This window comes from Triturus cristatus, chromosome 3_1 (assembly GCF_964204655.1).
Source record: "Triturus cristatus chromosome 3_1, aTriCri1.1, whole genome shotgun sequence".
NCBI lineage: Eukaryota > Metazoa > Chordata > Amphibia > Caudata > Salamandridae > Triturus > Triturus cristatus.
Window position 1 is genome coordinate 1027221813 of NC_140583.1, and position 13199 is coordinate 1027235011.

Genomic DNA, 13199 nt, shown 5'->3' on the forward strand with positions numbered 1-13199 from the left:
CATTACTTGTCCTTGACATTCCAATATGGCCGCCATTCTCGATCACTGAATTTTTGATGGTTGTGTCCATCCTCACTGTTTTTACGTTTGTATTTCAACACAGTATGTACAGCTCTTCTTACGTGTGGGCAAGGCTGTTTAGCCGAAACACGTAACGAAGAAGTGAGATAAGGTTTCCTGAACTTACAATCCAGCTGGGTCTTGAGAGTATGTTTATCCACGATTGCATATATATATATGTATTCCCAAATGACTATATATAAGCTTGAGTCCACCAAGAAGCGCTGCACACTCCAGAGCGGGTGCCCGTCTGATAACGTGGCAGTGGTTCCACAGATTACATTCAGCTCAAACTTCAAAGGAAGAGACCGCACTCATGAGAGAGGAAGAAAAAGCTCAATTTATTCAATGAGTTGCAGGTCCAGAGGACGCGTCTCGGCTTGCGCCATTCCCAACCATAAAAGCTCTAGCAGCACTTCCTTGAATTATAGCTACATCATCATACCGTATATTTAAAAATAAAGTTTGGGGGCTCCAGCCCATCAACCAGCCCCAGGGACCACCACCTTCCAGTGCTTAAATACTGTGATGTAATTTGAGATGTCATTAGTGATGTAATCAGTGATGTCACTGACCATTTCATGTATGTCAAAAGCAGTGCATTGCGGGGGTGCGAGTTATAGGTAGCTCAGCTAACTATAACAGCTACATTTCTCTGGTTTCGTACGAGTGAATTTTCAGTTTATCTTTAAAGGCTGTGTAACCTTTGTTTTGTCAATAAATTTCTAAGCTTTTTTAAATGCTAATTCCTCACTATAACTTACCTGTAACCTTTGATTTATCTCTGAATTTCCATGGTTTTTTAAATAGCAATGGTCTTTGCAGAATGCTGTAGAAAGGAGGCAGAGCCTCTGACCAGCTCTCAGAATGCCTGCTGAGTAGGACTTATAGAAAGTACCAGGAGGGCTTCTTGGACCCAAGTCCTTTAGCATCTTAGACAACTTTATTCCCCAACCAGTAGTGTGCCAGGAGACTTGTTTGCAGAGTGGTGCAGAAAGGGGGTGTGGCCTCAGAATACCTCTTAGCAAACTGACTGTGTACAACTTGCTGGAGGTACCAAGAGGGATACTTGGCCCTCAAATACCCGCAAAAGGCGGGGGACTTCATCCATCAACTAGTATTATGCCAAGAGGCACGTTTGCAGAGTCATGCAGTAAGGACGTCCACGAAGATTGCACAAGTAGTTCCTGTATGATTCTATGAGTGCCACTGCCAAGGACAGACTGCAAATACAGGGAATGTTTGACGAAGTGTAAAACACATATATAGACATATTTGAGATAAAGTTTTAGTGTAGCTATTTAGTAAGATACTAATGTAACTTTTCCCTTTGTATTCATTTGTTGACATAACTACATCAAAAATGCATTTTCTTTCCTCACAGCAACACCGGAGTACGTAATTACATTAGTAGTCACGAATACAAACGAAAAAGTGTAAAACAAATACATAGACATATTTTATACAAAGTTTGAGTCTAGCTGTTTAGTAACATATTTGGTTTAACTTTATTTTAAGACCATATTTTTTTTAAAACAACAGTCTTAAAAAATAACATTCAGCATCTAAACACACGAACACAACATAACTTCCAAACAAACCATAAACTATCCATTGTTACCCAAACTTATGAGGAATCAAGAATTGCTGGAAAACTAGTGCAACGCACAATGTTTGACAAGACCCTCTCTGGAGGGATGAACAAAAAATATTCATGTGCGATAACGTCCATGGTATATCATATAAAGCAGAGTGAAGCTGGAGGGTCATCTACTTCAGTGGCAGCAGCAACACTTCCCGGTCCGAAACTTCCTTCTGAGGTGCAGACTACTGCAACAGATATGGCTTCAGAGTTGTCAAGAATGCCCACGTACTGCATGGATTGTAGTATTGTTATAAGTACTGGTGAGCAGTGTGTTCCAGGTATTCAATGGTGATTAGGGGTGGGCAGAATTTGCGGAAGTGCCTTTTACAAATTATCGCGAAACGGCAAAAAATCTCCGCGATCACGCAAAATTTCGCGTGATCGCGGAGATTTTTGTGTGCTGAATTAAAGCGTTACTGAATTCCTGTTGGGGTTTCATTTTTGTGACAGGAGCATCGTGCCAGAATGAATGCTGCCCTGCATATTTACCCAAGAAGATGCCACTGTTTTGTGCAATACCTCTACTCAACTGGAGTACTTTCTACTGGCTAATCAGTAAGTGCTACCTCGTTGGGTAAATGTATAGTGCTTTTCCCACACTACAGCTGCATAAAGGGCCAGAAGAGTTGTCTACGGTGACCATGTGTGTCTCTAACGTTGCCACCACGCCGACGGACCCTGGGGTCCCTCGAGTCAGCTGTCTATCGCAGTTCACATGCCTCTTGTTTATAAAGGGCCAGAGACCGATCAGAGCAGCAGATGAGGAGACAGAACCTCCTGGCGTCAGGAGCTACACGGGGATTGCGCTCGAGAAAGTCGTGAATGCATAGAGCTCCATCAAGAATCACAGCTAATTTTTGACGGTAGATGTGGGGAGAAAAGCACACCTGCCCAGCCTTGACCTAGCTCCCGAATGTTTTGTGCTGATTAATGCGTTACTGAATTTGAGCTCCAACTCGGGCACCTGCTTTATATATATCTGTAAGTGCTTCCTGTTGAGGTTTAATTTTTGTGACAGGAGCATCGTGCCAGAATGAATCCTACCCTGCATATTTACCCAAGAAGATGCCACCGTTTTGTGCAATACCTCTATTCAACTGGAGTACTTTCTACTGGCTAATCAGTATGTGCTACTTCGTTGGGTAAATGTTTAGTGCTTTTCCCACACTACAGCTGCGTAAAGGGTCAGAAGAGTTGTCTACGGTGACCATGTGTGTCTCTAACGTTGCCATCACGCCGACGGGCCCCGGGGTCCCTCGAGTCAGCTGTCCATTGCAGTTCACATGTCTCTTGTTTATAAAGGGCCAGAGACCGATCAGAGCAGCAGATGAGGAGACAGAACCTCCTGGCGTCAGGAGCTACACGGGGATTGAGCTCGAGAAAGTCGTGGATGCACAGAGCTCCATCAAGGATCACAGCTAATTTTTGACGGTAGATGTGGGGAGAAAAGCACACCTGCCCAGCCTCGACCTAGCTCCCGAATCTTTTGTGCTGATGAATGCGGTACTGAATTTGAGCTTCAACTAAGTCCCCTGCTTTATTTATATCTGTAAGGGCTCCCTGTTGAGGTTTAATTTTTATGACAGGAGCATCGTGCCAGAATGAATCCTGTCCTGCACCTGCATATGTCCGTTCCGGCCGTGGATTGCGGAAGTTTCGACATTTTCGCGAAATTGTCGAAATGTCGCAATTTCCGCGAGCGGAACGGAAATTGTCGCCCACCCCTAATAGTGATATCTCAATCTAAATGTACGGCTAGTGCCTCATCACTATTGTGTCCCATTGGCTGTATAGTCTGATATTCTATAATCATCCGGGATTCGAGGCGTCTCAATTCTTTTGTCCTATCACCTCCTCTTTCCCTTCTTGGGATACTGTCTAGTACAATGAATGGTAACAGGCTGTTGTTTAGATTGTGGCGGGTTGCAAAATGACTCGCTATCGGGTACTGTTTATCATTGTGTGTTATTGCCCTCAGATGCTGCAAAATGCGCTTTTTGGCTTTGTGAATGGTACTTCCAATATAGTATTTATCACAGGGGCATCTGAGGGCATATACCACGTATTCGGTATTACATGACACATGTTTCTGGATTTTGAATGGTCTGCATTCAGTAGAGAGCTTAACCTCTGTGCAATTAGTGATATACTTACAGGCCTTGCATCTTCCACATACATAGAACCCTTGTATAGTACTTTTTTGTGTATCACTGGGGAGTAGGGCCGGACACATCACATCTTTAAGTGACTGTGCCTTTCTGTAGGTTACCTGTGGATATATATATATAGTGATAATATATGGTGGTGACTGACTCCGTGCAGTTATGGTTCATCTATATTTTTCATTGAAATGGCATATTTTTTTAGTTTACTATACCTTTAAACCCCCTGGATGGATTTGCACATGACATTCTGCAATCGCTGTTATGTTATGTAAGGTAAAAATTTTTATTAAGCGCTCGTACACCACAACGGTTTAATGGCGCTATAGGATAAAGAGCAACAGTGTACTGGACCAGATGTTTATAGGTATGCCTGAGTGAATAGGAGAGTTTTGAGAAGGGTTCTGAAACGCGGAAAAGAGGTTTCGAGTCTAAGCTCCAGGGGGAGAGAATTCCATAACTGGGGAGCCAGAAATGAGAAGCTAAGTCCACCGTGTTTTTTCCGCTTGCAAGGAGGAATAAAGAGAAAGAGTGGGATGAGCGAAGAACGCGGGTAGGGGTGTACCGAAGATCCAAAGAGGAGATAAAAGCCGGACCGAGACCGGCTAAGGCTTTGAAAATAGTACAGCCCAGTTTGAAAATGCAACGCTTGGCCACAGGGAGCCAGTGAAGGTTTTTCAACAGGGGACGAACATGTTGATGACGTGTTTGCTGAGAGATGAGACGAGCAGCTTGATTCTGAACCATTTGGAGGCGGTGAAGTTGGTACGCTGGGATACCAACATAAAGTGAATTGGCATAGTCAATACGAGAGATGACTAAAGCCATGAGAACCACAGTGAGAGCCTCGGTAGTTAGAAATCTCGAAATCTTGCGAATTCTGCTTAGATGGAAAAAGCAGGATGATGTCACAGCGCTGATTTGAGATTTCATGGACAGATCATTGCTGATTATCACACCGAGGCTTTTCACGGATTTAGTAGGTAGAGGAGGGTTACCTAATGTTGGAGGCCAAAAGTTGTTATTCCAAGGATTGGAGATGCCGCTCAAGACCAACTCGGTCTTATCGGGGTTGAGTTTGAGTTGACTGGCATTCATCCAATCACTAATAAAGCAGGAGTCAATTTTGAAAACTAATTGAAGGTCGTCAGCGTAGTTAAAGCAAGCGACCTCAAAATTGCGGAGGGAGTGAATCAGAGGGAACATATACAGATTGAATAGGAGAGGGGAGAGGGGAGAGGGGAGAGGGGAGAGAGAGGATCCCTGAGGCACACCACAGGTCATGCTAATCCTCCTGGCAGAGAAAGTGTCCAGGCGAACCGCCTGCGACCGGTTTTCAAGAAAAGAAGAGATCCACTTTAGAGCAGTACCATGGATGCCGGCATCCCTGACACGGTCGATCAGAAGTTTATGATCGACCGTGTCAAACGCGGCCGAGAGATCCAGAAGGACAAGAGCCGGAGAAAAGTTATTATCAGCCCCCTTTCTGAGCTCATTCATAACTGCAAGTAAGACCAGCTCGGTGGAATGAGCTGGTCTAAAAGCCAGCCTGTTGGGGGTCGAGAAAGGATGAAAGTTCCACAAAGGTGCTGAGGCAATGGGTGACATGGGCTTCAAGGATCTTGCTGAGGTAGGGGAGAAGAGAGATAGGGCGATAGTTAGTGAGGTTAGAGGGGTCAGCGTTGGGTTTTTTTAAGATGGGGACAACCTCTGCGGCTTTAAAGGAGTCCGGAACTAAGCCTAATTTTAATGAGTTATTTAGAAGTGCAAGAGGGGGATCGGGGCAGGAAGAGAATGCTTCTTGGAGAAAGGGGGCGGGACATGGATCCATAGGAGAACCAGAACTGACCTTTTTCTTTATAAGCATGAGGAAGTCCGCTTTTGAAATCAGAGGTATCTGATCCAACACTTGTGAGTTTTTAGGCAGGGTCCCGGACACGGTGGGAGTAGTTGGCGGAGGGATACTGCATTTGATGGTAATTATTTTCTGCACAAAGTAATCATTGAGAGCGTCACATAACTGTTGAGTTGGGAGGGGTTTGACTATTACTCTATCAGGCAGAGATAATTCATTCACTATAGCAAAAATGTCTTTAGTTTTAGTTGCGGAATTCGTGATTTTTGAAGAAAATTATGTGGATTTGGCCAAGATTATAGATTTTTTGTAATCATTTAGGAGCCTAATAAATATGGTTTTCTTTTCAGGAGAGTAGTTACGCTTAGTATCGCTTAGCAAACTCAGTTACACTCTACCATACCAATTAATATATGTGTTTGTGTTGAAGGGAAAACGTTAAGGGGGTAAAAAAGAATTGTTTTCTGATTTTAGTTCCCATAGTAATTTTCTCGTGACTAGAGTTCAAACCATTGAACAGTTTTAAATCCAAAAGGACCTGGTCAACACCACCTGTGCTCTGATGAAGGCCCTGTGCATCAGGGGTTTGCAGGTCACAGAGGGTTGGGCACAGGTCCTAGCTACTGGCCAAGTCCTAGGGCCAACCCCTGATGTGGGTGTGTGAAGACCGTGAGCAGCTGGTGTTGACTGCCATCATGGCAGATTGTGCACAGGACCTGGTTATAAGCCAAGCGCTGCTGCCAATGCCTGCTGCACATAGCCAATCAAGTTCCAATAGATTGGAACTTGGTTTGATTACAAGGTGTCTGCTCACCAAAACGCAAGTAAGGAAGGGCAAGCATCCATATCCTTTTATTGCATTGGTCGAGTTTTAAACCCACCAATCAGCATTAGGTATGGGTTTATGTTATCTCCCTCCTGGGCATGAAATCTGAAGTCTGAATGCTGTGAAGTGATACAAAAATACAATCACAGACTGGTAGATAAATCTGAGCACAGTTTACAGCTACTGGAGATTTTGGAAGTTTTTTTTGTCGTATTGTAGTTTCTTTGTAATTGTTTCAAACTTTTTTAACATCAAGACAAAAGTGGATATTTTAAGTCTCCCTTTTCCAGGTGCAGCTGAGCAAACTTTCGCTCAGTTGCCAAAATCCCAGTGGCGTCTCCCCACTGAAAAAAAGGAAAAATAAAAAGATAACTATTATTATCCTAATATATATCATCATTATATTTTTCCTATATACTTCAGTGACTCTAGGTTGGGGGTGGGGCGGGGCGGGGCTGGCAGAGTAGCACCGCCGGCCATGCAGAAGCTGGAACAAAGTCTCAGAAGAACACCTCACTTCCACCCTCACCTGCACTCCACACCCTAATATGACAGACGTCAACACAGCGGCAAGCAACCTCCACCAATGGATTGCCAAATGTGCCAACACTCTCACCCCTTCAAGAACACCACAAGATGACACAACAAGAAAGCCAACTGATTCACCATGGATTTCCGAGAATCCAGGCACTTCTGCAATGACTGGAGAAGACAGGAGAAGATAGGAGAGGAGTTGGCCTAACGGCTAGGGTGCTCGACCTCTGATCTGGGGAACTGGGTTTGAGTCTCAGTAATGAAGCTGAACATCCTGTGATTCTGGGCAAATCACTTAATCTCCCCGTGCCTAACAAAAAAATGAATGTGTGTCCTCATGTAACGTAACTGGTGCTATGTAAAGCGCTCTGATACCTGATTGGATTCGGGTCAAGTTCGCACTATATAAAACTCTGCAAAAAAAAAAGACATGGGGAAACAGCGAAACCCCAGAAGCACGCTCAACCTACAAAACAGCCATCACAACACACCACCAACTCATCAAATCAACAAAGAGAAACTTCATTCAAGACAGAATCCTCTCCAATGTTCACAACCTTAAGCAACTCTTTGCCATTATACATGTATTCACCCAACCCAAAAGCTAAACAACTGACATCCCTCCCTCCAAGACCTCTGCAACAAACTCAACTCCTTCTTTCACCTCAAGATGAAGACCCTCTATGAGAATTTTGATGACCAAGACCACGGCACCGCCTCTGCCCCTACCCCCAATGATGCCACCCAACAGACCCTTCTCACCTGGACCTGGACCCCTCTCACCACATAAAACACCTTAAAGACAGTGAGGAGTATCCAATCCGGAACACCTTCTGACCCCTGCCTGCCACACATCTTCACGAGGGCCACCACTGCCAATGCACATGATCTACACCAAACTATCAACTGCTCCCTCAAGACAACCACATAACCCAACTAATTGGAAGCGCCCCAAACTGAACCCCCTTCTAAAGAAGCCCTCCACAGGCCTGATGGACCTCAAGACCTTTAGGCCCATCTCACTGCTTCCTTTTACTGCAAAGTCCTCAAAAAGGCCGTCAACACCCAGCTAGCACACTTCATAGAAACCAACATCCTAGACACCTCTCAATCCAGATTCTGCAGCAACAGCATCAAGACGGCCCTCCGAGACCGATGACATCCGTGCCCTCCTCGACACAAGGCAGCCCTAACCCTCCTGGACCTATCAGCTGACTTCGATACCGTATCCCACCGTCAACTAGCCACCATGCTCCACGTTGCCGGCATCCAAGGAAAGGCCTTAGACTGGATACGATCTTTCCTTTCAGACAGAACACAGAGCATAAGACTCCCGCCCTTCCTCTCATAACCGACAGACATCAAATGCAGAGTACTCCATGGATCCTCATCAGCCCCACACTTTTCAACATCTACATAGCATCAACTCGCAATCATCGTCAGGAACCACAGGTTCAACATCATCTCCTATGCCGATGACCTCATCCTCTCCCTCACCAAGGAACCCGACATCACCAGGCACACCTTCCAAGAAGGGATGAAAGCAGTCACAACCTGCATGAGGAACAGCTGCCTGAAGCTCATCTTGGAAAAAACAGAAGTCCTCATCCTCGGCTCCACCCCCTCTGCATGGAATAACACCTGGTGGCCCCCCACCCCCACAAACCCTCCCACCTCAACCATGCACGCAACCTCAGAATCATACTCGATTCATCACTCACCTTGAATCGCCATATCAACGCCATATCCTCCGCATGCTTCAACACCCTCCGCATACTTCGCAAGATGTTGAAATGGATCCCCCCGACTCCAGGAAAACCGTCACTCATGCACTCCGGCAGACTGGACTACGGCAATGCTCTCTACGCCGGAATCAACAAAAAACTACTCCAGAAACTCCAGACTGTCCAGAATGCCACACCCAGACTCATCCTCAATATCCCATGGCACAACAACATCACTCAACACCTCCGCAACCTCCCCTGGCTCCCCGTTGAAAGAAGAATAACCTGCAAGCTGCTCACACACGCATAAAAAGCCCTCCACAACACCGGACCCCAATACCTCAACTGCTTAATCTTCTTCCACGCCCCCAAGAGAAACCTCCACTCAGCCGACCTTGCCCTAGCCACCGTCCCAAGTTTTTCACAGGACCAGAGCAGGTGGAAGATCCTGCCCCTACCTCACAGCCAAGACCTGGAATGAACTCCCCTTCTCTTCCGATGAAGCCCGACACTGCACCAATTCAGGAAGGACCTCAAGACCTGACTCTTCATATGACCCCAACGGAGCTGCTCACACCCACCCCCAGCACTTTGAGATCCTCACAGGTGAGTAGTGCACTTCACAAAACCCTGATTGATTGATTGAGTCTAACGTTACCTGTTGTTACTTCTACCTAAACGGAGGTTGTCAAAATCTGGTCAGCAGAGTCTGGATGCCGAATTTCGTATCACGGACCTCTGTTTACTCAGTACACCTCTGCTTGTGGATGTATTAAACTGAACCTGTTAACTGGCCATGCATAGATTTGTATCTCATTTTCTCCTTGTTATCGATGCAAAGTTGAGTCAGAGTTTGATCTATGGGACCATTGATATGATATGTCCCCCATCCTCCTTCTCCCGTGTGGGATTCAGATCATAATTATATTTTCAAAATCCTTTTTTTCTCTTTTTAGAAATTTCAAAAACTAACAATATTGCTATCACAATTCTACCAAGTCCAGCCTCAGGGAGTCCTAAGTATCCTGACTTTGGTTGATGCCTGGCATCCAATTCACACTGTTTTTTTTTTTAGAATTAGAAAGATATACAAATAAAAACTGTGTTGATAACCTAGATTAGCCTCTGCCATTTTTCTCTGTTTTATTCTTTTTATTGACAGTGCTGTTGTCTGCAGACCTATTGCTACCATTTCATTTAAAAATACTTGGAGTGAGCTCTACTTCCACACAGAGGAATAATACTCTCTGGTCTCAAGCTATTAAGTACTTGGGACCATATTTATCGTTATATCTTCCAACGCAATACAGCGCAATGCAGCAAGACACCCTACTGAACTGCGCTGCGTAAAAGGGTGAGGGCAGGAATGTGCCATATCAATTAAGATATCACGCAAATCTACCTTCCTGTACAAAATATCGGCTAAGGCTTTCTAATCTTTCTACGCGGGTTGCAGAATGCAGCACACGTAGAAAGTGGAAAACACAAGGAGAAATAAAGATATTTCACCTTGTTTTGCCTCCTCTTTGAAGGCTTAGCATTCTGACACACTCCCAGGTCTACCAGTGTTGGTAAATCTGGGAATGCTTCAGAATACATGGGTGGATGCGTGGATACACCCACGTTACACTCATGGAACTTCTCTCTTGCGCTGCCATGCATTACTCTAGATTTACCAAGCCACGAAAGTTGGCATTGCGTGGCTTGAGAAATATCATAATAGGTTTTGCTTCACCCTTTGCCCCCATGGGTGGTGCAGTGAGGACACAAAACCCTTGATAAATATGCCCCATAGTGAACAAGTACCTCACATATGAAGTGCTTGCACTGCAATGTATTAGAGTACATTTCACATCTCAAAGTATACTGAATCATCACAAGTTAAATCATTTGTCTTATGGGTGATTTTGTACACAGGAAGAAAGTTTTTTGTTTGTTTTTTAATTGCAGCAGGCATTTCTTTAATCTTCAAAGCACTAAGGTGGCTTACTGCTATTGTGACTCTGCCACACCATAAGTTTGCATAAACCAGTAAATTTCTGTTTCCTCATCAGTTTCTCGTAATGAAACTTCTTCTCAAGACAGACAGGTACAGTGTCATATATGACACCTTCAGCCATACAGTCTTTTCAGTAGCCATTTGCAGTAAATTATGCTGGTGTAAAATTTTATAATTTAGGTAACTTCAGGTTATGATTGTTCGAAATTTCAGCAAAAAATATCAGTACACCACTTTCTTTAGTTATGTACCATTTGCTTTGAAAATGTACTGTGAACATGTGGAAACAAGAGAACACGAGCAGCTCTTGTTCCAAATTCATATTTTTTTGTATATTTCTTTTAGCACAAATAGATTCTAGCATCCAAACACTGTGATTAGGATGCATTTTGTGCTACAAAATAGCACTAAGTGACAGATTTGCAGATCAAGTAACTATGCGTAATATGGTGTAATTTTGCTGGAGTTTCACTTAATTACACAAAAGCAAACTATGCACATATCCCCTCTTTTTAGCCAGTTATGTTCTGGAACTTGTAGCTTCCCTTTAAACATTGTGCACAAGATTTACCATAGCGTTACATTGCCTTTGCCTCATGCATTGTGTCTCAAGAGCAACAGAATGCTAAAGGCAGATTTACCAAGCAATGCAAGGTCACTGTTGGACCAAGTCCTTTCAGCAGGGTCACCCCCAAAAAAATTTCTGTTCTCCCCTTTTTGCTGAATTTGTGTTTGTTGGCTTTAGGACTTTAGGACTGCCACCAATTGCTAGAGGGCATCTGCTCTCTACTCAAAACATGGTAACAGTGGTTTATCCACAATTGGCATATCTCATTTACATATAAGTCCCCAGTGCATGTGCCCAGAGCCTGTAAATTAAATGTTACTAGTGGGCCTGAAACACTGATTGTGCTACCCAATTCAGTAGCCCTTTAAACCTGTCTCAGGCCTGCTACTGCAGAGCCTATGTGTGCAGTTTTAAATCAACATTTCAACCTGGCAAGTCAACCCACTTGCCAGGCCTAAACCTTTCTCTTTAATACATATACATCACCCCTATGGTAGGCCCTGGACATCCCCAAGGGCAGGGTGTTTAAAAAGTTGGACATGTACTTTTAAGTTTTACATGTCCAGGTACTGAAAAACGATTACATTTGTTTTTCACCACTGCAAGGTCTATCTTTCCATCAGGTTACAACTGGGATTAATTTATTACATCTTATAAGTGTAGTTTCCAATTTGGATAATGCAGTTCATTAATTCAAACAAAAAAATTTATTGAAATGCAATTAATCTGTCGTGGTTGTCTGATATTGATTGATGTTAGTAGAACCTAATTGAGCAAACAGGGGAATCTGCATTGATTAGGGTGATTTCATGCTGGTCGAGATTTTACTTGGGAATGAGAATTTCTGTTTGTATGAGAAGAGCTGAAAATTGTACAACCTTTAATAGTCCGTTTTTTGAATTGCTATTGTTTTCCTTTAAAAAAGCACACAATAATTGATGTATGTTTTGTTTTGTTGAACGTTTTTTGGTTTGTGTAAGTACAAGAGAAATTGTAAAGGAGGGTGAACTTCTACATGGAGTGAGATTGTATGTCATAGTAGTTTGTGCTGAGCTTGATCTATTGGTTTACTTTTGCACTGAGATTGGTTGGTGATGTCAAGAAGCTGAGCTGTCATAGGTCAGTCATTTCATGAATGATGCACTGGCATTTGTTAACAAGATTTTGATAAACAATTGATACAGTATTGGAAGGAGAATTTGACATTTATAGAGCAGAATTATAACATTGAACTGTGAATTGTTTACTTGACGAGGATTGTGAAAACATATTTTTTTTAAAAAGGATTTAAGAGTTTTGTGAGGGGAGATGTTACAGTCCGATAACAAAGGTCAAGAGGCACCTCCTGAGGGTACGCCTGCACATTTTGGGCCCGATTCACAGAACTAACTTAAGACAAAATCCTAAACTTACTACCATTTTGGTATTCACAGAAGGCACTTACTCATTTTGGTATTCACAGAAGGCACTTACTCATTTTGGTATTCACAGAAGTTAGGACTCCTAACTTTAGGACTCCTAAATGCCTTCTGTGAATATCGAAAGCCTTAAAATTAGGATTTTTCTCCGTTTAGTAGTAGTATAGTTAGGACTCCTAACTTTAGGCCTCCTAAATGCCTTCTGTGAATACCGAAAGCCTTAAAATTAGGATTTTTCTCAGTTTAGTAGTAGTATAGTTAGGACTCCTATCTTTAGGACTCCTAAATGCCTTCTGTGAATACCGAAAGCCTTAAAATTAGGATTTTTCTCAGTTTAGTAGTAGTAAAGTTAGGAGTCCTAACTTTAGAACTCCTAAACTGAGAAAAATCCTAATTTTAAGACTTTCG